Source organism: Hyla sarda, unplaced genomic scaffold, assembly GCF_029499605.1.
Source record: "Hyla sarda isolate aHylSar1 unplaced genomic scaffold, aHylSar1.hap1 scaffold_303, whole genome shotgun sequence".
NCBI classification, from domain to species: domain Eukaryota; kingdom Metazoa; phylum Chordata; class Amphibia; order Anura; family Hylidae; genus Hyla; species Hyla sarda.
Window position 1 is genome coordinate 245,111 of NW_026609748.1, and position 23,677 is coordinate 268,787.

Genomic DNA, 23,677 nt, shown 5'->3' on the forward strand with positions numbered 1-23,677 from the left:
GGGTGGTGCACTGTACCCGAAGATACTGCCATATCGGGTCAATGCATAGGGCGACGGAAGCAAGCTTCGAAATCGGCCCCCGTTCTCAAAAATCCATTTAATATATGGTCCCCAGATAGGGGACGTATCAGATATTAAACTGATAAGAACAGATACTACACTTGATCTTAGCCAAAAGGCCGAGAAGCGATAACCGTGAAAGGGGCGGGCCCAACAAGGTCCCCTTCATGGGCACTATCACTGCTTGCTGTCAGGGAGGCTGCCAGACAATTTTCCATGCACACTCTGGGCTGGGGGGCAGTCAACCACCAGTACACACAGCAGAACCTAAACCCATACCATTATTGCTAAGCAGCAAGACAGGGGCCCATTGCACTCCCACGGGGCCTTTTTAAATGCAATCCATAACCCGGATTTGCCAGGAACCCTTCTTACTCCTCCTACTTGCATGTGACACTGGGCTTAGGATCTGCATAGGAAACACACACACAAGCACACACCTACCTTTGTTGCCTGCAGATGCCTCCTTGGCTGTCCCCAAACGGTATCAAACCAACACCCACGGGAAGCTGTAAGCATAGAGGACATGCCTGCACCCCATTGGACTTACCTGTGTGGGTTAAACCCGGGTTATTTGACAACCTATGGCGGTGATGGTTCTGCTCAGGCAGAGCAGTGCTGATGCTCCTCATAAAGCTGTCGCTGCTGTGAAGGTTCTAGGTGACATCACAAATCCCTATGGTTACATACACAACAAAGCTGGGTTGTTGTTGTTTACACTCTGCAAGGCCTGTGGAAGTGAGTGACATCATAGCACTGTAGTTCTGAGGGTTCTAGATGGATGCAACAATCTCCTGTTGCTTCTTTGAAGGCCATAATAGACAACATCACCAAACAGCTCCATAGTCACATACACAGCAAAGGAGAGATGTTGTTTACACCTAGTGATGTCAGTGGTATTGAGTGACATCACAGCACAGTGCTAAGGCTCCTGGGCCTGGACACAGCAGCGGCTGCAATATCTCAACGGAGAATACGTTTATATATATGTGTGTGTGTGCGCGTATATATATATATATATATATATATATATATATATATATATATATATATATATATTCTCCGCCGAAATCACTTTTAAACCCATTTCCACCTTTTTTTCCCTTCTCTTCCTCTTACTTTTTTTTCACGTTTTTTTACGTTTTTCTCCTTTTCGCCTCTTTTCTGGGCGTATTATTCTTCTTTTTCTTCTTTTTTTTCGTCTAATGCATACCCCATCAGTGCAGCAATGCTTATTCAATACCGCCAGCAGATGGAGACACTGGGGGATAATTTTCTAAGGATTTATACTGATTTTTCCTGTCTGAATTTGTCGCACAGAAAGTTGCAGGCCAAATATGTGTGACATTTCTGCGACTTTAGCTTCTAGAGCATTTTTACAACATTATACATAGGTGCTGAATACATAAAAAGCGACTGTTCAGCGACAGACAAGTCGCATCGGCTGAAAGTAGGCCAGAATGTCAGTCCATGTTGGAGCAGGTTTAGATACAGTCTAAAGCATAGATCTCAAAGTCTGTGCACAGAATTTAGCAAGGGCCTCGCACCTTCTGATGCATCAGGTAGGTGCACAATCGCATAGCCTAACCCTCTGTACTTTGGTCTATATTGATGCGGGACATAGACAGCCAGCTGATGACCAATCCATTAGTGCAATGGATGGCTGGAAGCATTTGTCTTTGCCTTTGCAATACCACAGAAGCAATGCATGGTCAATGTACAGCAATGACACACCTGTGTGAACAGCCAGGAGACCCCCCCCCCCATGTTATGTTACATAGTTACATAGTTAGTACGGTCGAAAAAAGACATATGTCCATCAAGTTCAACCAGGGAATTAAGGGGTAGGGGTGTGGCGCGATATTGGGGAAGGGATGAGATTTTATATTTCTTCATAAGCATTAATCTTATTTTGTCAATTAGGAACATTCAGCACCCACCCGCTATCAAGGCAGCTGCCTATCATGTCATGCCCTACCTGCACAGGTGTGCTGGCTACTCAAATGATCCAATTAAGGAGGCCATTTAGTCAGCAGCAGCAGAAGTCCTGTGCCTGGACGCTCCAACAGCGGCCAGACACAAGCAGAAGCAGAAGCAGCAGCAGCACCACCTTTTGTTTTTTGGCTGCAGCAGCAGCAGCAGCAAGGCCCACAGGGCTGGCTAGCTGGCTAGCCAGCAAGCAGGTAGCAATGAAAGTAGGAATCTTTCTTTTTAACCCTGTAAGGGGGTGGTGCACTGTACCCGAAGATACTGCCATATCGGGTCAATGCATAGGGCGACGGAAGCAAGCTTCGAAATCGGCCCCCGTTCTCAAAAATCCATTTAATATATGGTCCCCAGATAGGGGACGTATCAGATATTAAACTGATAAGAACAGATACTACACTTGATCTTAGCCAAAAGGCCGAGAAGCGATAACCGTGAAAGGGGCGGGCCCAACAAGGTCCCCTTCATGGGCACTATCACTGCTTGCTGTCAGGGAGGCTGCCAGACAATTTTCCATGCACACTCTGGGCTGGGGGGCAGTCAACCACCAGTACACACAGCAGAACCTAAACCCATACCATTATTGCTAAGCAGCAAGACAGGGGCCCATTGCACTCCCACGGGGCCTTTTTAAATGCAATCCATAACCCGGATTTGCCAGGAACCCTTCTTACTCCTCCTACTTGCATGTGACACTGGGCTTAGGATCTGCATAGGAAACACACACACAAGCACACACCTACCTTTGTTGCCTGCAGATGCCTCCTTGGCTGTCCCCAAACGGTATCAAACCAACACCCACGGGAAGCTGTAAGCATAGAGGACATGCCTGCACCCCATTGGACTTACCTGTGTGGGTTAAACCCGGGTTATTTGACAACCTATGGCGGTGATGGTTCTGCTCAGGCAGAGCAGTGCTGATGCTCCTCATAAAGCTGTCGCTGCTGTGAAGGTTCTAGGTGACATCACAAATCCCTATGGTTACATACACAACAAAGCTGGGTTGTTGTTGTTTACACTCTGCAAGGCCTGTGGAAGTGAGTGACATCATAGCACTGTAGTTCTGAGGGTTCTAGATGGATGCAACAATCTCCTGTTGCTTCTATGAAGGCCATAATAGACGACATCACCAAACAGCTCCATAGTCACATACACAGCAAAGGAGAGATGTTGTTTACACCTAGTGATGTCAGTGGTATTGAGTGACATCACAGCACAGTGCTAAGGCTCCTGGGCCTGGACACAGCAGCGGCTGCAATATCTCAACGGAGAATACGTTTATATATATGTGTGTGTGTGCGCGTATATATATATATATATATATATATATATATATATATATATATATTTCTCCGCCGAAATCACTTTTAAACCCATTTCCACCTTTTTTTCCCTTCTCTTCCTCTTACTTTTTTTTCACGTTTTTTTACGTTTTTCTCCTTTTCGCCTCTTTTCTGGGCGTATTATTCTTCTTTTTCTTCTTTTTTTTCGTCTAATGCATACCCCATCAGTGCAGCAATGCTTATTCAATACCGCCAGCAGATGGAGACACTGGGGGATAATTTTCTAAGGATTTATACTGATTTTTCCTGTCTGAATTTGTCGCACAGAAAGTTGCAGGCCAAATATGTGTGACATTTCTGCGACTTTAGCTTCTAGAGCATTTTTACAACATTATACATAGGTGCTGAATACATAAAAAGCGACTGTTCAGCGACAGACAAGTCGCATCGGCTGAAAGTAGGCCAGAATGTCAGTCCATGTTGGAGCAGGTTTAGATACAGTCTAAAGCATAGATCTCAAAGTCTGTGCACAGAATTTAGCAAGGGCCTCGCACCTTCTGATGCATCAGGTAGGTGCACAATAGCATAGCCTAACCCTCTGTACTTTGGTCTATATTGATGCGGGACATAGACAGCCAGCTGATGACCAATCCATTAGTGCAATGGATGGCTGGAAGCATTTGTCTTTGCCTTTGCAATACCACAGAAGCAATGCATGGTCAATGTACAGCAATGACACACCTGTGTGAACAGCCAGGAGACCCCCCCCCCCATGTTATGTTACATAGTTACATAGTTAGTACGGTCGAAAAAAGACATATGTCCATCAAGTTCAACCAGGGAATTAAGGGGTAGGGGTGTGGCGCGATATTGGGGAAGGGATGAGATTTTATATTTCTTCATAAGCATTAATCTTATTTTGTCAATTAGGAACATTCAGCACCCACCCGCTATCAAGGCAGCTGCCTATCATGTCATGCCCTACCTGCACAGGTGTGCTGGCTACTCAAATGATCCAATTAAGGAGGCCATTTAGTCAGCAGCAGCAGAAGTCCTGTGCCTGGACGCTCCAACAGCGGCCAGACACAAGCAGAAGCAGAAGCAGCAGCAGCACCACCTTTTGTTTTTTGGCTGCAGCAGCAGCAGCAGCAGCAGCAAGGCCCACAGGGCTGGCTAGCTGGCTAGCCAGCAAGCAGGTAGCAATGAAAGTAGGAATCTTTCTTTTTAACCCTGTAAGGGGGTGGTGCACTGTACCCGAAGATACTGCCATATCGGGTCAATGCATAGGGCGACGGAAGCAAGCTTCGAAATCGGCCCCCGTTCTCAAAAATCCATTTAATATATGGTCCCCAGATAGGGGACGTATCAGATATTAAACTGATAAGAACAGATACTACACTTGATCTTAGCCAAAAGGCCGAGAAGCGATAACCGTGAAAGGGGCGGGCCCAACAAGGTCCCCTTCATGGGCACTATCACTGCTTGCTGTCAGGGAGGCTGCCAGACAATTTTCCATGCACACTCTGGGCTGGGGGGCAGTCAACCACCAGTACACACAGCAGAACCTAAACCCATACCATTATTGCTAAGCAGCAAGACAGGGGCCCATTGCACTCCCACGGGGCCTTTTTAAATGCAATCCATAACCCGGATTTGCCAGGAACCCTTCTTACTCCTCCTACTTGCATGTGACACTGGGCTTAGGATCTGCATAGGAAACACACACACAAGCACACACCTACCTTTGTTGCCTGCAGATGCCTCCTTGGCTGTCCCCAAACGGTATCAAACCAACACCCACGGGAAGCTGTAAGCATAGAGGACATGCCTGCACCCCATTGGACTTACCTGTGTGGGTTAAACCCGGGTTATTTGACAACCTATGGCGGTGATGGTTCTGCTCAGGCAGAGCAGTGCTGATGCTCCTCATAAAGCTGTCGCTGCTGTGAAGGTTCTAGGTGACATCACAAATCCCTATGGTTACATACACAACAAAGCTGGGTTGTTGTTGTTTACACTCTGCAAGGCCTGTGGAAGTGAGTGACATCATAGCACTGTAGTTCTGAGGGTTCTAGATGGATGCAACAATCTCCTGTTGCTTCTATGAAGGCCATAATAGACGACATCACCAAACAGCTCCATAGTCACATACACAGCAAAGGAGAGATGTTGTTTACACCTAGTGATGTCAGTGGTATTGAGTGACATCACAGCACAGTGCTAAGGCTCCTGGGCCTGGACACAGCAGCGGCTGCAATATCTCAACGGAGAATACGTTTATATATATGTGTGTGTGTGCGCGTATATATATATATATATATATATATATATATATATATATATTTCTCCGCCGAAATCACTTTTAAACCCATTTCCACCTTTTTTTCCCTTCTCTTCCTCTTACTTTTTTTTCACGTTTTTTTACGTTTTTCTCCTTTTCGCCTCTTTTCTGGGCGTATTATTCTTCTTTTTCTTCTTTTTTTTCGTCTAATGCATACCCCATCAGTGCAGCAATGCTTATTCAATACCGCCAGCAGATGGAGACACTGGGGGATAATTTTCTAAGGATTTATACTGATTTTTCCTGTCTGAATTTGTCGCACAGAAAGTTGCAGGCCAAATATGTGTGACATTTCTGCGACTTTAGCTTCTAGAGCATTTTTACAACATTATACATAGGTGCTGAATACATAAAAAGCGACTGTTCAGCGACAGACAAGTCGCATCGGCTGAAAGTAGGCCAGAATGTCAGTCCATGTTGGAGCAGGTTTAGATACAGTCTAAAGCATAGATCTCAAAGTCTGTGCACAGAATTTAGCAAGGGCCTCGCACCTTCTGATGCATCAGGTAGGTGCACAATAGCATAGCCTAACCCTCTGTACTTTGGTCTATATTGATGCGGGACATAGACAGCCAGCTGATGACCAATCCATTAGTGCAATGGATGGCTGGAAGCATTTGTCTTTGCCTTTGCAATACCACAGAAGCAATGCATGGTCAATGTACAGCAATGACACACCTGTGTGAACAGCCAGGAGACCCCCCCCCCCCCATGTTATGTTACATAGTTACATAGTTAGTACGGACGAAAAAAGACATATGTCCATCAAGTTCAACCAGGGAATTAAGGGGTAGGGGTGTGGCGCGATATTGGGGAAGGGATGAGATTTTATATTTCTTCATAAGCATTAATCTTATTTTGTCAATTAGGAACATTCAGCACCCACCCGCTATCAAGGCAGCTGCCTATCATGTCATGCCCTACCTGCACAGGTGTGCTGGCTACTCAAATGATCCAATTAAGGAGGCCATTTAGTCAGCAGCAGCAGAAGTCCTGTGCCTGGACGCTCCAACAGCGGCCAGACACAAGCAGAAGCAGAAGCAGCAGCAGCACCACCTTTTGTTTTTTGGCTGCAGCAGCAGCAGCAGCAAGGCCCACAGGGCTGGCTAGCTGGCTAGCCAGCAAGCAGGTAGCAATGAAAGTAGGAATCTTTCTTTTTAACCCTGTAAGGGGGTGGTGCACTGTACCCGAAGATACTGCCATATCGGGTCAATGCATAGGGCGACGGAAGCAAGCTTCGAAATCGGCCCCCGTTCTCAAAAATCCATTTAATATATGGTCCCCAGATAGGGGACGTATCAGATATTAAACTGATAAGAACAGATACTACACTTGATCTTAGCCAAAAGGCCGAGAAGCGATAACCGTGAAAGGGGCGGGCCCAACAAGGTCCCCTTCATGGGCACTATCACTGCTTGCTGTCAGGGAGGCTGCCAGACAATTTTCCATGCACACTCTGGGCTGGGGGGCAGTCAACCACCAGTACACACAGCAGAACCTAAACCCATACCATTATTGCTAAGCAGCAAGACAGGGGCCCATTGCACTCCCACGGGGCCTTTTTAAATGCAATCCATAACCCGGATTTGCCAGGAACCCTTCTTACTCCTCCTACTTGCATGTGACACTGGGCTTAGGATCTGCATAGGAAACACACACACAAGCACACACCTACCTTTGTTGCCTGCAGATGCCTCCTTGGCTGTCCCCAAACGGTATCAAACCAACACCCACGGGAAGCTGTAAGCATAGAGGACATGCCTGCACCCCATTGGACTTACCTGTGTGGGTTAAACCCGGGTTATTTGACAACCTATGGCGGTGATGGTTCTGCTCAGGCAGAGCAGTGCTGATGCTCCTCATAAAGCTGTCGCTGCTGTGAAGGTTCTAGGTGACATCACAAATCCCTATGGTTACATACACAACAAAGCTGGGTTGTTGTTGTTTACACTCTGCAAGGCCTGTGGAAGTGAGTGACATCATAGCACTGTAGTTCTGAGGGTTCTAGATGGATGCAACAATCTCCTGTTGCTTCTATGAAGGCCATAATAGACGACATCACCAAACAGCTCCATAGTCACATACACAGCAAAGGAGAGATGTTGTTTACACCTAGTGATGTCAGTGGTATTGAGTGACATCACAGCACAGTGCTAAGGCTCCTGGGCCTGGACACAGCAGCGGCTGCAATATCTCAACGGAGAATACGTTTATATATATGTGTGTGTGTGCGCGTATATATATATATATATATATATATATATATATATATATATATATATTTCTCCGCCGAAATCACTTTTAAACCCATTTCCACCTTTTTTTCCCTTCTCTTCCTCTTACTTTTTTTTCACGTTTTTTTACGTTTTTCTCCTTTTCGCCTCTTTTCTGGGCGTATTATTCTTCTTTTTCTTCTTTTTTTTCGTCTAATGCATACCCCATCAGTGCAGCAATGCTTATTCAATACCGCCAGCAGATGGAGACACTGGGGGATAATTTTCTAAGGATTTATACTGATTTTTCCTGTCTGAATTTGTCGCACAGAAAGTTGCAGGCCAAATATGTGTGACATTTCTGCGACTTTAGCTTCTAGAGCATTTTTACAACATTATACATAGGTGCTGAATACATAAAAAGCGACTGTTCAGCGACAGACAAGTCGCATCGGCTGAAAGTAGGCCAGAATGTCAGTCCATGTTGGAGCAGGTTTAGATACAGTCTAAAGCATAGATCTCAAAGTCTGTGCACAGAATTTAGCAAGGGCCTCGCACCTTCTGATGCATCAGGTAGGTGCACAATAGCATAGCCTAACCCTCTGTACTTTGGTCTATATTGATGCGGGACATAGACAGCCAGCTGATGACCAATCCATTAGTGCAATGGATGGCTGGAAGCATTTGTCTTTGCCTTTGCAATACCACAGAAGCAATGCATGGTCAATGTACAGCAATGACACACCTGTGTGAACAGCCAGGAGACCCCCCCCCCCCATGTTATGTTACATAGTTACATAGTTAGTACGGTCGAAAAAAGACATATGTCCATCAAGTTCAACCAGGGAATTAAGGGGTAGGGGTGTGGCGCGATATTGGGGAAGGGATGAGATTTTATATTTCTTCATAAGCATTAATCTTATTTTGTCAATTAGGAACATTCAGCACCCACCCGCTATCAAGGCAGCTGCCTATCATGTCATGCCCTACCTGCACAGGTGTGCTGGCTACTCAAATGATCCAATTAAGGAGGCCATTTAGTCAGCAGCAGCAGAAGTCCTGTGCCTGGACGCTCCAACAGCGGCCAGACACAAGCAGAAGCAGAAGCAGCAGCAGCACCACCTTTTGTTTTTTGGCTGCAGCAGCAGCAGCAGCAAGGCCCACAGGGCGGGCTGGCTAGCTGGCTAGCCAGCAAGCAGGTAGCAATGAAAGTAGGAATCTTTCTTTTTAACCCTGTAAGGGGGTGGTGCACTGTACCCGAAGATACTGCCATATCGGGTCAATGCATAGGGCGACGGAAGCAAGCTTCGAAATCGGCCCCCGTTCTCAAAAATCCATTTAATATATGGTCCCCAGATAGGGGACGTATCAGATATTAAACTGATAAGAACAGATACTACACTTGATCTTAGCCAAAAGGCCGAGAAGCGATAACCGTGAAAGGGGCGGGCCCAACAAGGTCCCCTTCATGGGCACTATCACTGCTTGCTGTCAGGGAGGCTGCCAGACAATTTTCCATGCACACTCTGGGCTGGGGGGCAGTCAACCACCAGTACACACAGCAGAACCTAAACCCATACCATTATTGCTAAGCAGCAAGACAGGGGCCCATTGCACTCCCACGGGGCCTTTTTAAATGCAATCCATAACCCGGATTTGCCAGGAACCCTTCTTACTCCTCCTACTTGCATGTGACACTGGGCTTAGGATCTGCATAGGAAACACACACACAAGCACACACCTACCTTTGTTGCCTGCAGATGCCTCCTTGGCTGTCCCCAAACGGTATCAAACCAACACCCACGGGAAGCTGTAAGCATAGAGGACATGCCTGCACCCCATTGGACTTACCTGTGTGGGTTAAACCCGGGTTATTTGACAACCTATGGCGGTGATGGTTCTGCTCAGGCAGAGCAGTGCTGATGCTCCTCATAAAGCTGTCGCTGCTGTGAAGGTTCTAGGTGACATCACAAATCCCTATGGTTACATACACAACAAAGCTGGGTTGTTGTTGTTTACACTCTGCAAGGCCTGTGGAAGTGAGTGACATCATAGCACTGTAGTTCTGAGGGTTCTAGATGGATGCAACAATCTCCTGTTGCTTCTATGAAGGCCATAATAGACGACATCACCAAACAGCTCCATAGTCACATACACAGCAAAGGAGAGATGTTGTTTACACCTAGTGATGTCAGTGGTATTGAGTGACATCACAGCACAGTGCTAAGGCTCCTGGGCCTGGACACAGCAGCGGCTGCAATATCTCAACGGAGAATACGTTTATATATATGTGTGTGTGTGCGCGTATATATATATATATATATATATATATATATATATATATATATTTCTCCGCCGAAATCACTTTTAAACCCATTTCCACCTTTTTTTCCCTTCTCTTCCTCTTACTTTTTTTTCACGTTTTTTTACGTTTTTCTCCTTTTCGCCTCTTTTCTGGGCGTATTATTCTTCTTTTTCTTCTTTTTTTTCGTCTAATGCATACCCCATCAGTGCAGCAATGCTTATTCAATACCGCCAGCAGATGGAGACACTGGGGGATAATTTTCTAAGGATTTATACTGATTTTTCCTGTCTGAATTTGTCGCACAGAAAGTTGCAGGCCAAATATGTGTGACATTTCTGCGACTTTAGCTTCTAGAGCATTTTTACAACATTATACATAGGTGCTGAATACATAAAAAGCGACTGTTCAGCGACAGACAAGTCGCATCGGCTGAAAGTAGGCCAGAATGTCAGTCCATGTTGGAGCAGGTTTAGATACAGTCTAAAGCATAGATCTCAAAGTCTGTGCACAGAATTTAGCAAGGGCCTCGCACCTTCTGATGCATCAGGTAGGTGCACAATAGCATAGCCTAACCCTCTGTACTTTGGTCTATATTGATGCGGGACATAGACAGCCAGCTGATGACCAATCCATTAGTGCAATGGATGGCTGGAAGCATTTGTCTTTGCCTTTGCAATACCACAGAAGCAATGCATGGTCAATGTACAGCAATGACACACCTGTGTGAACAGCCAGGAGACCCCCCCCCCCCATGTTATGTTACATAGTTACATAGTTAGTACGGTCGAAAAAAGACATATGTCCATCAAGTTCAACCAGGGAATTAAGGGGTAGGGGTGTGGCGCGATATTGGGGAAGGGATGAGATTTTATATTTCTTCATAAGCATTAATCTTATTTTGTCAATTAGGAACATTCAGCACCCACCCGCTATCAAGGCAGCTGCCTATCATGTCATGCCCTACCTGCACAGGTGTGCTGGCTACTCAAATGATCCAATTAAGGAGGCCATTTAGTCAGCAGCAGCAGAAGTCCTGTGCCTGGACGCTCCAACAGCGGCCAGACACAAGCAGAAGCAGAAGCAGCAGCAGCACCACCTTTTGTTTTTTGGCTGCAGCAGCAGCAGCAGCAAGGCCCACAGGGCTGGCTAGCTGGCTAGCCAGCAAGCAGGTAGCAATGAAAGTAGGAATCTTTCTTTTTAACCCTGTAAGGGGGTGGTGCACTGTACCCGAAGATACTGCCATATCGGGTCAATGCATAGGGCGACGGAAGCAAGCTTCGAAATCGGCCCCCGTTCTCAAAAATCCATTTAATATATGGTCCCCAGATAGGGGACGTATCAGATATTAAACTGATAAGAACAGATACTACACTTGATCTTAGCCAAAAGGCCGAGAAGCGATAACCGTGAAAGGGGCGGGCCCAACAAGGTCCCCTTCATGGGCACTATCACTGCTTGCTGTCAGGGAGGCTGCCAGACAATTTTCCATGCACACTCTGGGCTGGGGGGCAGTCAACCACCAGTACACACAGCAGAACCTAAACCCATACCATTATTGCTAAGCAGCAAGACAGGGGCCCATTGCACTCCCACGGGGCCTTTTTAAATGCAATCCATAACCCGGATTTGCCAGGAACCCTTCTTACTCCTCCTACTTGCATGTGACACTGGGCTTAGGATCTGCATAGGAAACACACACACAAGCACACACCTACCTTTGTTGCCTGCAGATGCCTCCTTGGCTGTCCCCAAACGGTATCAAACCAACACCCACGGGAAGCTGTAAGCATAGAGGACATGCCTGCACCCCATTGGACTTACCTGTGTGGGTTAAACCCGGGTTATTTGACAACCTATGGCGGTGATGGTTCTGCTCAGGCAGAGCAGTGCTGATGCTCCTCATAAAGCTGTCGCTGCTGTGAAGGTTCTAGGTGACATCACAAATCCCTATGGTTACATACACAACAAAGCTGGGTTGTTGTTGTTTACACTCTGCAAGGCCTGTGGAAGTGAGTGACATCATAGCACTGTAGTTCTGAGGGTTCTAGATGGATGCAACAATCTCCTGTTGCTTCTATGAAGGCCATAATAGACGACATCACCAAACAGCTCCATAGTCACATACACAGCAAAGGAGAGATGTTGTTTACACCTAGTGATGTCAGTGGTATTGAGTGACATCACAGCACAGTGCTAAGGCTCCTGGGCCTGGACACAGCAGCGGCTGCAATATCTCAACGGAGAATACGTTTATATATATGTGTGTGTGTGCGCGTATATATATATATATATATATATATATATATATATATATATATTTCTCCGCCGAAATCACTTTTAAACCCATTTCCACCTTTTTTTCCCTTCTCTTCCTCTTACTTTTTTTTCACGTTTTTTTACGTTTTTCTCCTTTTCGCCTCTTTTCTGGGCGTATTATTCTTCTTTTTCTTCTTTTTTTTCGTCTAATGCATACCCCATCAGTGCAGCAATGCTTATTCAATACCGCCAGCAGATGGAGACACTGGGGGATAATTTTCTAAGGATTTATACTGATTTTTCCTGTCTGAATTTGTCGCACAGAAAGTTGCAGGCCAAATATGTGTGACATTTCTGCGACTTTAGCTTCTAGAGCATTTTTACAACATTATACATAGGTGCTGAATACATAAAAAGCGACTGTTCAGCGACAGACAAGTCGCATCGGCTGAAAGTAGGCCAGAATGTCAGTCCATGTTGGAGCAGGTTTAGATACAGTCTAAAGCATAGATCTCAAAGTCTGTGCACAGAATTTAGCAAGGGCCTCGCACCTTCTGATGCATCAGGTAGGTGCACAATAGCATAGCCTAACCCTCTGTACTTTGGTCTATATTGATGCGGGACATAGACAGCCAGCTGATGACCAATCCATTAGTGCAATGGATGGCTGGAAGCATTTGTCTTTGCCTTTGCAATACCACAGAAGCAATGCATGGTCAATGTACAGCAATGACACACCTGTGTGAACAGCCAGGAGACCCCCCCCCCCCATGTTATGTTACATAGTTACATAGTTAGTACGGTCGAAAAAAGACATATGTCCATCAAGTTCAACCAGGGAATTAAGGGGTAGGGGTGTGGCGCGATATTGGGGAAGGGATGAGATTTTATATTTCTTCATAAGCATTAATCTTATTTTGTCAATTAGGAACATTCAGCACCCACCCGCTATCAAGGCAGCTGCCTATCATGTCATGCCCTACCTGCACAGGTGTGCTGGCTACTCAAATGATCCAATTAAGGAGGCCATTTAGTCAGCAGCAGCAGAAGTCCTGTGCCTGGACGCTCCAACAGCGGCCAGACACAAGCAGAAGCAGAAGCAGCAGCAGCACCACCTTTTGTTTTTTGGCTGCAGCAGCAGCAGCAGCAAGGCCCACAGGGCTGGCTAGCTGGCTAGCCAGCAAGCAGGTAGCAATGAAAGTAGGAATCTTTCTTTTTAACCCTGTAAGGGGGTGGTGCACTGTACCCGAAGATACTGCCATATCGGGTCAATGCATAGGGCGACGGAAGCAAGCTTCGAAATCGGCCCCCGTTCTCAAAAATCCATTTAATATATGGTCCCCAGATAGGGGACGTATCAGATATTAAACTGATAAGAACAGATACTACACTTGATCTTAGCCAAAAGGCCGAGAAGCGATAACCGTGAAAGGGGCGGGCCCAACAAGGTCCCCTTCATGGGCACTATCACTGCTTGCTGTCAGGGAGGCTGCCAGACAATTTTCCATGCACACTCTGGGCTGGGGGGCAGTCAACCACCAGTACACACAGCAGAACCTAAACCCATACCATTATTGCTAAGCAGCAAGACAGGGGCCCATTGCACTCCCACGGGGCCTTTTTAAATGCAATCCATAACCCGGATTTGCCAGGAACCCTTCTTACTCCTCCTACTTGCATGTGACACTGGGCTTAGGATCTGCATAGGAAACACACACACAAGCACACACCTACCTTTGTTGCCTGCAGATGCCTCCTTGGCTGTCCCCAAACGGTATCAAACCAACACCCACGGGAAGCTGTAAGCATAGAGGACATGCCTGCACCCCATTGGACTTACCTGTGTGGGTTAAACCCGGGTTATTTGACAACCTATGGCGGTGATGGTTCTGCTCAGGCAGAGCAGTGCTGATGCTCCTCATAAAGCTGTCGCTGCTGTGAAGGTTCTAGGTGACATCACAAATCCCTATGGTTACATACACAACAAAGCTGGGTTGTTGTTGTTTACACTCTGCAAGGCCTGTGGAAGTGAGTGACATCATAGCACTGTAGTTCTGAGGGTTCTAGATGGATGCAACAATCTCCTGTTGCTTCTATGAAGGCCATAATAGACGACATCACCAAACAGCTCCATAGTCACATACACAGCAAAGGAGAGATGTTGTTTACACCTAGTGATGTCAGTGGTATTGAGTGACATCACAGCACAGTGCTAAGGCTCCTGGGCCTGGACACAGCAGCGGCTGCAATATCTCAACGGAGAATACGTTTATATATATGTGTGTGTGTGCGCATATATATATATATATATATATATATATATATATATATATATATATTTCTCCGCCGAAATCACTTTTAAACCCATTTCCACCTTTTTTTCCCTTCTCTTCCTCTTACTTTTTTTTCACGTTTTTTTACGTTTTTCTCCTTTTCGCCTCTTTTCTGGGCGTATTATTCTTCTTTTTCTTCTTTTTTTTCGTCTAATGCATACCCCATCAGTGCAGCAATGCTTATTCAATACCGCCAGCAGATGGAGACACTGGGGGATAATTTTCTAAGGATTTATACTGATTTTTCCTGTCTGAATTTGTCGCACAGAAAGTTGCAGGCCAAATATGTGTGACATTTCTGCGACTTTAGCTTCTAGAGCATTTTTACAACATTATACATAGGTGCTGAATACATAAAAAGCGACTGTTCAGCGACAGACAAGTCGCATCGGCTGAAAGTAGGCCAGAATGTCAGTCCATGTTGGAGCAGGTTTAGATACAGTCTAAAGCATAGATCTCAAAGTCTGTGCACAGAATTTAGCAAGGGCCTCGCACCTTCTGATGCATCAGGTAGGTGCACAATAGCATAGCCTAACCCTCTGTACTTTGGTCTATATTGATGCGGGACATAGACAGCCAGCTGATGACCAATCCATTAGTGCAATGGATGGCTGGAAGCATTTGTCTTTGCCTTTGCAATACCACAGAAGCAATGCATGGTCAATGTACAGCAATGACACACCTGTGTGAACAGCCAGGAGACCCCCCCCCCCCATGTTATGTTACATAGTTACATAGTTAGTACGGTCGAAAAAAGACATATGTCCATCAAGTTCAACCAGGGAATTAAGGGGTAGGGGTGTGGCGCGATATTGGGGAAGGGATGAGATTTTATATTTCTTCATAAGCATTAATCTTATTTTGTCAATTAGGAACATTCAGCACCCACCCGCTATCAAGGCAGCTGCCTATCATGTCATGCCCTACCTGCACAGGTGTGCTGGCTACTCAAATGATCCAATTAAGGAGGCCATTTAGTCAGCAGCAGCAGAAGTCCTGTGCCTGGACGCTCCAACAGCGGCCAGACACAAGCAGAAGCAGAAGCAGCAGCAGCACCACCTTTTGTTTTTTGGCTGCAGCAGCAGCAGCAGCAAGGCCCACAGGGCTGGCTAGCTGGCTAGCCAGCAAGCAGGTAGCAATGAAAGTAGGAATCTTTCTTTTTAACCCTGTAAGGGGGTGGTGCACTGTACCCGAAGATACTGCCATATCGGGTCAATGCATAGGGCGACGGAAGCAAGCTTCGAAATCGGCCCCCGTTCTCAAAAATCCATTTAATATATGGTCCCCAGATAGGGGACGTATCAGATATTAAACTGATAAGAACAGATACTACACTTGATCTCAGCCAAAAGGCCGAGAAGCGATAACCGTGAAAGGGGCGGGCCCAACAAGGTCCCCTTCATGGGCACTATCACTGCTTGCTGTCAGGGAGGCTGCCAGACAATTTTCCATGCACACTCTGGGCTGGGGGGCAGTCAACCACCAGTACACACAGCAGAACCTAAACCCATACCATTATTGCTAAGCAGCAAGACAGGGGCCCATTGCACTCCCACGGGGCCTTTTTAAATGCAATCCATAACCCGGATTTGCCAGGAACCCTTCTTACTCCTCCTACTTGCATGTGACACTGGGCTTAGGATCTGCATAGGAAACACACACACAAGCACACACCTACCTTTGTTGCCTGCAGATGCCTCCTTGGCTGTCCCCAAACGGTATCAAACCAACACCCACGGGAAGCTGTAAGCATAGAGGACATGCCTGCACCCCATTGGACTTACCTGTGTGGGTTAAACCCGGGTTATTTGACAACCTATGGCGGTGATGGTTCTGCTCAGGCAGAGCAGTGCTGATGCTCCTCATAAAGCTGTCGCTGCTGTGAAGGTTCTAGGTGACATCACAAATCCCTATGGTTACATACACAACAAAGCTGGGTTGTTGTTGTTTACACTCTGCAAGGCCTGTGGAAGTGAGTGACATCATAGCACTGTAGTTCTGAGGGTTCTAGATGGATGCAACAATCTCCTGTTGCTTCTATGAAGGCCATAATAGACGACATCACCAAACAGCTCCATAGTCACATACACAGCAAAGGAGAGATGTTGTTTACACCTAGTGATGTCAGTGGTATTGAGTGACATCACAGCACAGTGCTAAGGCTCCTGGGCCTGGACACAGCAGCGGCTGCAATATCTCAACGGAGAATACGTTTATATATATGTGTGTGTGTGCGCGTATATATATATATATATATATATATATATATATATATATATATATATATATATTTCTCCGCCGAAATCACTTTTAAACCCATTTCCACCTTTTTTTCCCTTCTCTTCCTCTTACTTTTTTTTCACGTTTTTTTACGTTTTTCTCCTTTTCGCCTCTTTTCTGGGCGTATTATTCTTCTTTTTCTTCTTTTTTTTCGTCTAATGCATACCCCATCAGTGCAGCAATGCTTATTCAATACCGCCAGCAGATGGAGACACTGGGGGATAATTTTCTAAGGATTTATACTGATTTTTCCTGTCTGAATTTGTCGCACAGAAAGTTGCAGGCCAAATATGTGTGACATTTCTGCGACTTTAGCTTCTAGAGCATTTTTACAACATTATACATAGGTGCTGAATACATAAAAAGCGACTGTTCAGCGACAGACAAGTCGCATCGGCTGAAAGTAGGCCAGAATGTCAGTCCATGTTGGAGCAGGTTTAGATACAGTCTAAAGCATAGATCTCAAAGTCTGTGCACAGAATTTAGCAAGGGCCTCGCACCTTCTGATGCATCAGGTAGGTGCACAATAGCATAGCCTAACCCTCTGTACTTTGGTCTATATTGATGCGGGACATAGACAGCCAGCTGATGACCAATCCATTAGTGCAATGGATGGCTGGAAGCATTTGTCTTTGCCTTTGCAATACCACAGAAGCAATGCATGGTCAATGTACAGCAATGACACACCTGTGTGAACAGCCAGGAGACCCCCCCCCCCCATGTTATGTTACATAGTTACATAGTTAGTACGGTCGAAAAAAGACATATGTCCATCAAGTTCAACCAGGGAATTAAGGGGTAGGGGTGTGGCGCGATATTGGGGAAGGGATGAGATTTTATATTTCTTCATAAGCATTAATCTTATTTTGTCAATTAGGAACATTCAGCACCCACCCGCTATCAAGGCAGCTGCCTATCATGTCATGCCCTACCTGCACAGGTGTGCTGGCTACTCAAATGATCCAATTAAGGAGGCCATTTAGTCAGCAGCAGCAGAAGTCCTGTGCCTGGACGCTCCAACAGCGGCCAGACACAAGCAGAAGCAGAAGCAGCAGCAGCACCACCTTTTGTTTTTTGGCTGCAGCAGCAGCAGCAGCAAGGCCCACAGGGCTGGCTAGCTGGCTAGCCAGCAAGCAGGTAGCAATGAAAGTAGGAATCTTTCTTTTTAACCCTGTAAGGGGGTGGTGCACTGTACCCGAAGATACTGCCATATCGGGTCAATGCATAGGGCGACGGAAGCAAGCTTCGAAATCGGCCCCCGTTCTCAAAAATCCATTTAATATATGGTCCCCAGATAGGGGACGTATCAGATATTAAACTGATAAGAACAGATACTACACTTGATCTTAGCCAAAAGGCCGAGAAGCGATAACCGTGAAAGGGGCGGGCCCAACAAGGTCCCCTTCATGGGCACTATCACTGCTTGCTGTCAGGGAGGCTGCCAGACAATTTTCCATGCACACTCTGGGCTGGGGGGCAGTCAACCACCAGTACACACAGCAGAACCTAAACCCATACCATTATTGCTAAGCAGCAAGACAGGGGCCCATTGCACTCCCACGGGGCCTTTTTAAATGCAATCCATAACCCGGATTTGCCAGGAACCCTTCTTACTCCTCCTACTTGCATGTGACACTGGGCTTAGGATCTGCATAGGAAACACACACACAAGCACACACCTACCTTTGTTGCCTGCAGATGCCTCCTTGGCTGTCCCCAAACGGTATCAAACCAACACCCACGGGAAGCTGTAAGCATAGAGGACATGCCTGCACCCCATTGGACTTACCTGTGTGGGTTAAACCCGGGTTATTTGACAACCTATGGCGGTGATGGTTCTGCTCAGGCAGAGCAGTGCTGATGCTCCTCATAAAGCTGTCGCTGCTGTGAAGGTTCTAGGTGACATCACAAATCCCTATGGTTACATACACAACAAAGCTGGGTTGTTGTTGTTTACACTCTGCAAGGCCTGTGGAAGTGAGTGACATCATAGCACTGTAGTTCTGAGGGTTCTAGATGGATGCAACAATCTCCTGTTGCTTCTATGAAGGCCATAATAGACGACATCACCAAACAGCTCCATAGTCACATACACAGCAAAGGAGAGATGTTGTTTACACCTAGTGATGTCAGTGGTATTGAGTGACATCACAGCACAGTGCTAAGGCTCCTGGGCCTGGACACAGCAGCGGCTGCAATATCTCAACGGAGAATACGTTTATATATATGTGTGTGTGTGCGCGTATATATATATATATATATATATATATATATATATATATATATTTCTCCGCCGAAATCACTTTTAAACCCATTTCCACCTTTTTTTCCCTTCTCTTCCTCTTACTTTTTTTTCACGTTTTTTTACGTTTTTCTCCTTTTCGCCTCTTTTCTGGGCGTATTATTCTTCTTTTTCTTCTTTTTTTTCGTCTAATGCATACCATACCCCATCAGTGCAGCAATGCTTATTCAATACCGCCAGCAGATGGAGACACTGGGGGATAATTTTCTAAGGATTTATACTGATTTTTCCTGTCTGAATTTGTCGCACAGAAAGTTGCAGGCCAAATATGTGTGACATTTCTGCGACTTTAGCTTCTAGAGCATTTTTACAACATTATACATAGGTGCTGAATACATAAAAAGCGACTGTTCAGCGACAGACAAGTCGCATCGGCTGAAAGTAGGCCAGATGTCAGTCCATGTTGGAGCAGGTTTAGATACAGTCTAAAGCATAGATCTCAAAGTCTGTGCACAGAATTTAGCAAGGGCCTCGCACCTTCTGATGCATCAGGTAGGTGCACAATAGCATAGCCTAACCCTCTGTACTTTGGTCTATATTGATGCGGGACATAGACAGCCAGCTGATGACCAATCCATTAGTGCAATGGATGGCTGGAAGCATTTGTCTTTGCCTTTGCAATACCACAGAAGCAATGCATGGTCAATGTACAGCAATGACACACCTGTGTGAACAGCCAGGAGACCCCCCCCCCCCATGTTATGTTACATAGTTACATAGTTAGTACGGTCGAAAAAAGACATATGTCCATCAAGTTCAACCAGGGAATTAAGGGGTAGGGGTGTGGCGCGATATTGGGGAAGGGATGAGATTTTATATTTCTTCATAAGCATTAATCTTATTTTGTCAATTAGGAACATTCAGCACCCACCCGCTATCAAGGCAGCTGCCTATCATGTCATGCCCTACCTGCACAGGTGTGCTGGCTACTCAAATGATCCAATTAAGGAGGCCATTTAGTCAGCAGCAGCAGAAGTCCTGTGCCTGGACGCTCCAACAGCGGCCAGACACAAGCAGAAGCAGAAGCAGCAGCAGCACCACCTTTTGTTTTTTGGCTGCAGCAGCAGCAGCAGCAAGGCCCACAGGGCTAGCTAGCTGGCTAGCCAGCAAGCAGGTAGCAATGAAAGTAGGAATCTTTCTTTTTAACCCTGTAAGGGGGTGGTGCACTGTACCCGAAGATACTGCCATATCGGGTCAATGCATAGGGCGACGGAAGCAAGCTTCGAAATCGGCCCCCGTTCTCAAAAATCCATTTAATATATGGTCCCCAGATAGGGGACGTATCAGATATTAAACTGATAAGAACAGATACTACACTTGATCTTAGCCAAAAGGCCGAGAAGCGATAACCGTTGAAAGGGGCGGGCCCAACAAGGTCCCCTTCATGGGCACTATCACTGCTTGCTGTCAGGGAGGCTGCCAGACAATTTTCCATGCACACTCTGGGCTGGGGGGCAGTCAACCACCAGTACACACAGCAGAACCTAAACCCATACCATTATTGCTAAGCAGCAAGACAGGGGCCCATTGCACTCCCACGGGGCCTTTTTAAATGCAATCCATAACCCGGATTTGCCAGGAACCCTTCTTACTCCTCCTACTTGCATGTGACACTGGGCTTAGGATCTGCATAGGAAACACACACACAAGCACACACCTACCTTTGTTGCCTGCAGATGCCTCCTTGGCTGTCCCCAAACGGTATCAAACCAACACCCACGGGAAGCTGTAAGCATAGAGGACATGCCTGCACCCCATTGGACTTACCTGTGTGGGTTAAACCCGGGTTATTTGACAACCTATGGCGGTGATGGTTCTGCTCAGGCAGAGCAGTGCTGATGCTCCTCATAAAGCTGTCGCTGCTGTGAAGGTTCTAGGTGACATCACAAATCCCTATGGTTACATACACAACAAAGCTGGGTTGTTGTTGTTTACACTCTGCAAGGCCTGTGGAAGTGAGTGACATCATAGCACTGTAGTTCTGAGGGTTCTAGATGGATGCAACAATCTCCTGTTGCTTCTATGAAGGCCATAATAGACGACATCACCAAACAGCTCCATAGTCACATACACAGCAAAGGAGAGATGTTGTTTACACCTAGTGATGTCAGTGGTATTGAGTGACATCACAGCACAGTGCTAAGGCTCCTGGGCCTGGACACAGCAGCGGCTGCAATATCTCAACGGAGAATACGTTTATATATATGTGTGTGTGTGCGCGTATATATATATATATATATATATATATATATATATATATATATATATTCTCCGCCGAAATCACTTTTAAACCCATTTCCACCTTTTTTTCCCTTCTCTTCCTCTTACTTTTTTTTCACGTTTTTTTACGTTTTTCTCCTTTTCGCCTCTTTTCTGGGCGTATTATTCTTCTTTTTCTTCTTTTTTTTCGTCTAATGCATACCCCATCAGTGCAGCAATGCTTATTCAATACCGCCAGCAGATGGAGACACTGGGGGATAATTTTCTAAGGATTTATACTGATTTTTCCTGTCTGAATTTGTCGCACAGAAAGTTGCAGGCCAAATATGTGTGACATTTCTGCGACTTTAGCTTCTAGAGCATTTTTACAACATTATACATAGGTGCTGAATACATAAAAAGCGACTGTTCAGCGACAGACAAGTCGCATCGGCTGAAAGTAGGCCAGAATGTCAGTCCATGTTGGAGCAGGTTTAGATACAGTCTAAAGCATAGATCTCAAAGTCTGTGCACAGAATTTAGCAAGGGCCTCGCACCTTCTGATGCATCAGGTAGGTGCACAATAGCATAGCCTAACCCTCTGTACTTTGGTCTATATTGATGCGGGACATAGACAGCCAGCTGATGACCAATCCATTAGTGCAATGGATGGCTGGAAGCATTTGTCTTTGCCTTTGCAATACCACAGAAGCAATGCATGGTCAATGTACAGCAATGACACACCTGTGTGAACAGCCAGGAGACCCCCCCCCCCATGTTATGTTACATAGTTACATAGTTAGTACGGTCGAAAAAAGACATATGTCCATCAAGTTCAACCAGGGAATTAAGGGGTAGGGGTGTGGCGCGATATTGGGGAAGGGATGAGATTTTATATTTCTTCATAAGCATTAATCTTATTTTGTCAATTAGGAACATTCAGCACCCACCCGCTATCAAGGCAGCTGCCTATCATGTCATGCCCTACCTGCACAGGTGTGCTGGCTACTCAAATGATCCAATTAAGGAGGCCATTTAGTCAGCAGCAGCAGAAGTCCTGTGCCTGGACGCTCCAACAGCGGCCAGACACAAGCAGAAGCAGAAGCAGCAGCAGCACCACCTTTTGTTTTTTGGCTGCAGCAGCAGCAGCAGCAAGGCCCACAGGGCTGGCTAGCTGGCTAGCCAGCAAGCAGGTAGCAATGAAAGTAGGAATCTTTCTTTTTAACCCTGTAAGGGGGTGGTGCACTGTACCCGAAGATACTGCCATATCGGGTCAATGCATAGGGCGACGGAAGCAAGCTTCGAAATCGGCCCCCGTTCTCAAAAATCCATTTAATATATGGTCCCCAGATAGGGGACGTATCAGATATTAAACTGATAAGAACAGATACTACACTTGATCTTAGCCAAAAGGCCGAGAAGCGATAACCGTGAAAGGGGCGGGCCCAACAAGGTCCCCTTCATGGGCCCTATCACTGCTTGCTGTCAGGGAGGCTGCCAGACAATTTTCCATGCACACTCTGGGCTGGGGGGCAGTCAACCACCAGTACACACAGCAGAACCTAAACCCATACCATTATTGCTAAGCAGCAAGACAGGGGCCCATTGCACTCCCACGGGGCCTTTTTAAATGCAATCCATAACCCGGATTTGCCAGGAACCCTTCTTACTCCTCCTACTTGCATGTGACACTGGGCTTAGGATCTGCATAGGAAACACACACACAAGCACACACCTACCTTTGTTGCCTGCAGATGCCTCCTTGGCTGTCCCCAAACGGTATCAAACCAACACCCACGGGAAGCTGTAAGCATAGAGGACATGCCTGCACCCCATTGGACTTACCTGTGTGGGTTAAACCCGGGTTATTTGACAACCTATGGCGGTGATGGTTCTGCTCAGGCAGAGCAGTGCTGATGCTCCTCATAAAGCTGTCGCTGCTGTGAAGGTTCTAGGTGACATCACAAATCCCTATGGTTACATACACAACAAAGCTGGGTTGTTGTTGTTTACACTCTGCAAGGCCTGTGGAAGTGAGTGACATCATAGCACTGTAGTTCTGAGGGTTCTAGATGGATGCAACAATCTCCTGTTGCTTCTATGAAGGCCATAATAGACG

The 23,677-nt window shown here is 46.2% G+C and overlaps 11 non-coding genes across 11 annotated transcripts; all 11 read right to left on the reverse strand.

Annotated features, from left to right (window-relative positions):
- On the reverse strand, positions 1-191 carry LOC130327775 (U2 spliceosomal RNA). Its single transcript, XR_008872086.1, has one exon. It is a non-coding gene; the product is annotated as a U2 spliceosomal RNA (small nuclear RNA).
- A 2,094-nt stretch (positions 192-2,285) lies between these two features.
- On the reverse strand, positions 2,286-2,476 carry LOC130327777 (U2 spliceosomal RNA). The gene has a single exon (XR_008872087.1). It is a non-coding gene; the product is annotated as a U2 spliceosomal RNA (small nuclear RNA).
- Positions 2,477-4,567: 2,091 nt separating this feature from the next.
- Positions 4,568-4,758, reverse strand: LOC130327778 (U2 spliceosomal RNA). Its single transcript, XR_008872088.1, has one exon. It is a non-coding gene; the product is annotated as a U2 spliceosomal RNA (small nuclear RNA).
- Positions 4,759-6,841: 2,083 nt separating this feature from the next.
- Positions 6,842-7,032, reverse strand: LOC130327780 (U2 spliceosomal RNA). Its single transcript, XR_008872090.1, has one exon. It is a non-coding gene; the product is annotated as a U2 spliceosomal RNA (small nuclear RNA).
- A 2,092-nt stretch (positions 7,033-9,124) lies between these two features.
- LOC130327781 (U2 spliceosomal RNA) lies at positions 9,125-9,315 on the reverse strand. The gene has a single exon (XR_008872091.1). It is a non-coding gene; the product is annotated as a U2 spliceosomal RNA (small nuclear RNA).
- A 2,084-nt stretch (positions 9,316-11,399) lies between these two features.
- Positions 11,400-11,590, reverse strand: LOC130327782 (U2 spliceosomal RNA). Its single transcript, XR_008872092.1, has one exon. It is a non-coding gene; the product is annotated as a U2 spliceosomal RNA (small nuclear RNA).
- A 2,084-nt stretch (positions 11,591-13,674) lies between these two features.
- LOC130327783 (U2 spliceosomal RNA) lies at positions 13,675-13,865 on the reverse strand. Its single transcript, XR_008872093.1, has one exon. It is a non-coding gene; the product is annotated as a U2 spliceosomal RNA (small nuclear RNA).
- A 2,086-nt stretch (positions 13,866-15,951) lies between these two features.
- LOC130327828 (U2 spliceosomal RNA) lies at positions 15,952-16,142 on the reverse strand. Its single transcript, XR_008872134.1, has one exon. It is a non-coding gene; the product is annotated as a U2 spliceosomal RNA (small nuclear RNA).
- Positions 16,143-18,236: 2,094 nt separating this feature from the next.
- Positions 18,237-18,427, reverse strand: LOC130327784 (U2 spliceosomal RNA). The gene has a single exon (XR_008872094.1). It is a non-coding gene; the product is annotated as a U2 spliceosomal RNA (small nuclear RNA).
- A 2,088-nt stretch (positions 18,428-20,515) lies between these two features.
- LOC130327785 (U2 spliceosomal RNA) lies at positions 20,516-20,706 on the reverse strand. Its single transcript, XR_008872095.1, has one exon. It is a non-coding gene; the product is annotated as a U2 spliceosomal RNA (small nuclear RNA).
- A 2,087-nt stretch (positions 20,707-22,793) lies between these two features.
- On the reverse strand, positions 22,794-22,984 carry LOC130327786 (U2 spliceosomal RNA). Its single transcript, XR_008872096.1, has one exon. It is a non-coding gene; the product is annotated as a U2 spliceosomal RNA (small nuclear RNA).
- Between the last annotated feature and the right edge of the window lie 693 nt (positions 22,985-23,677).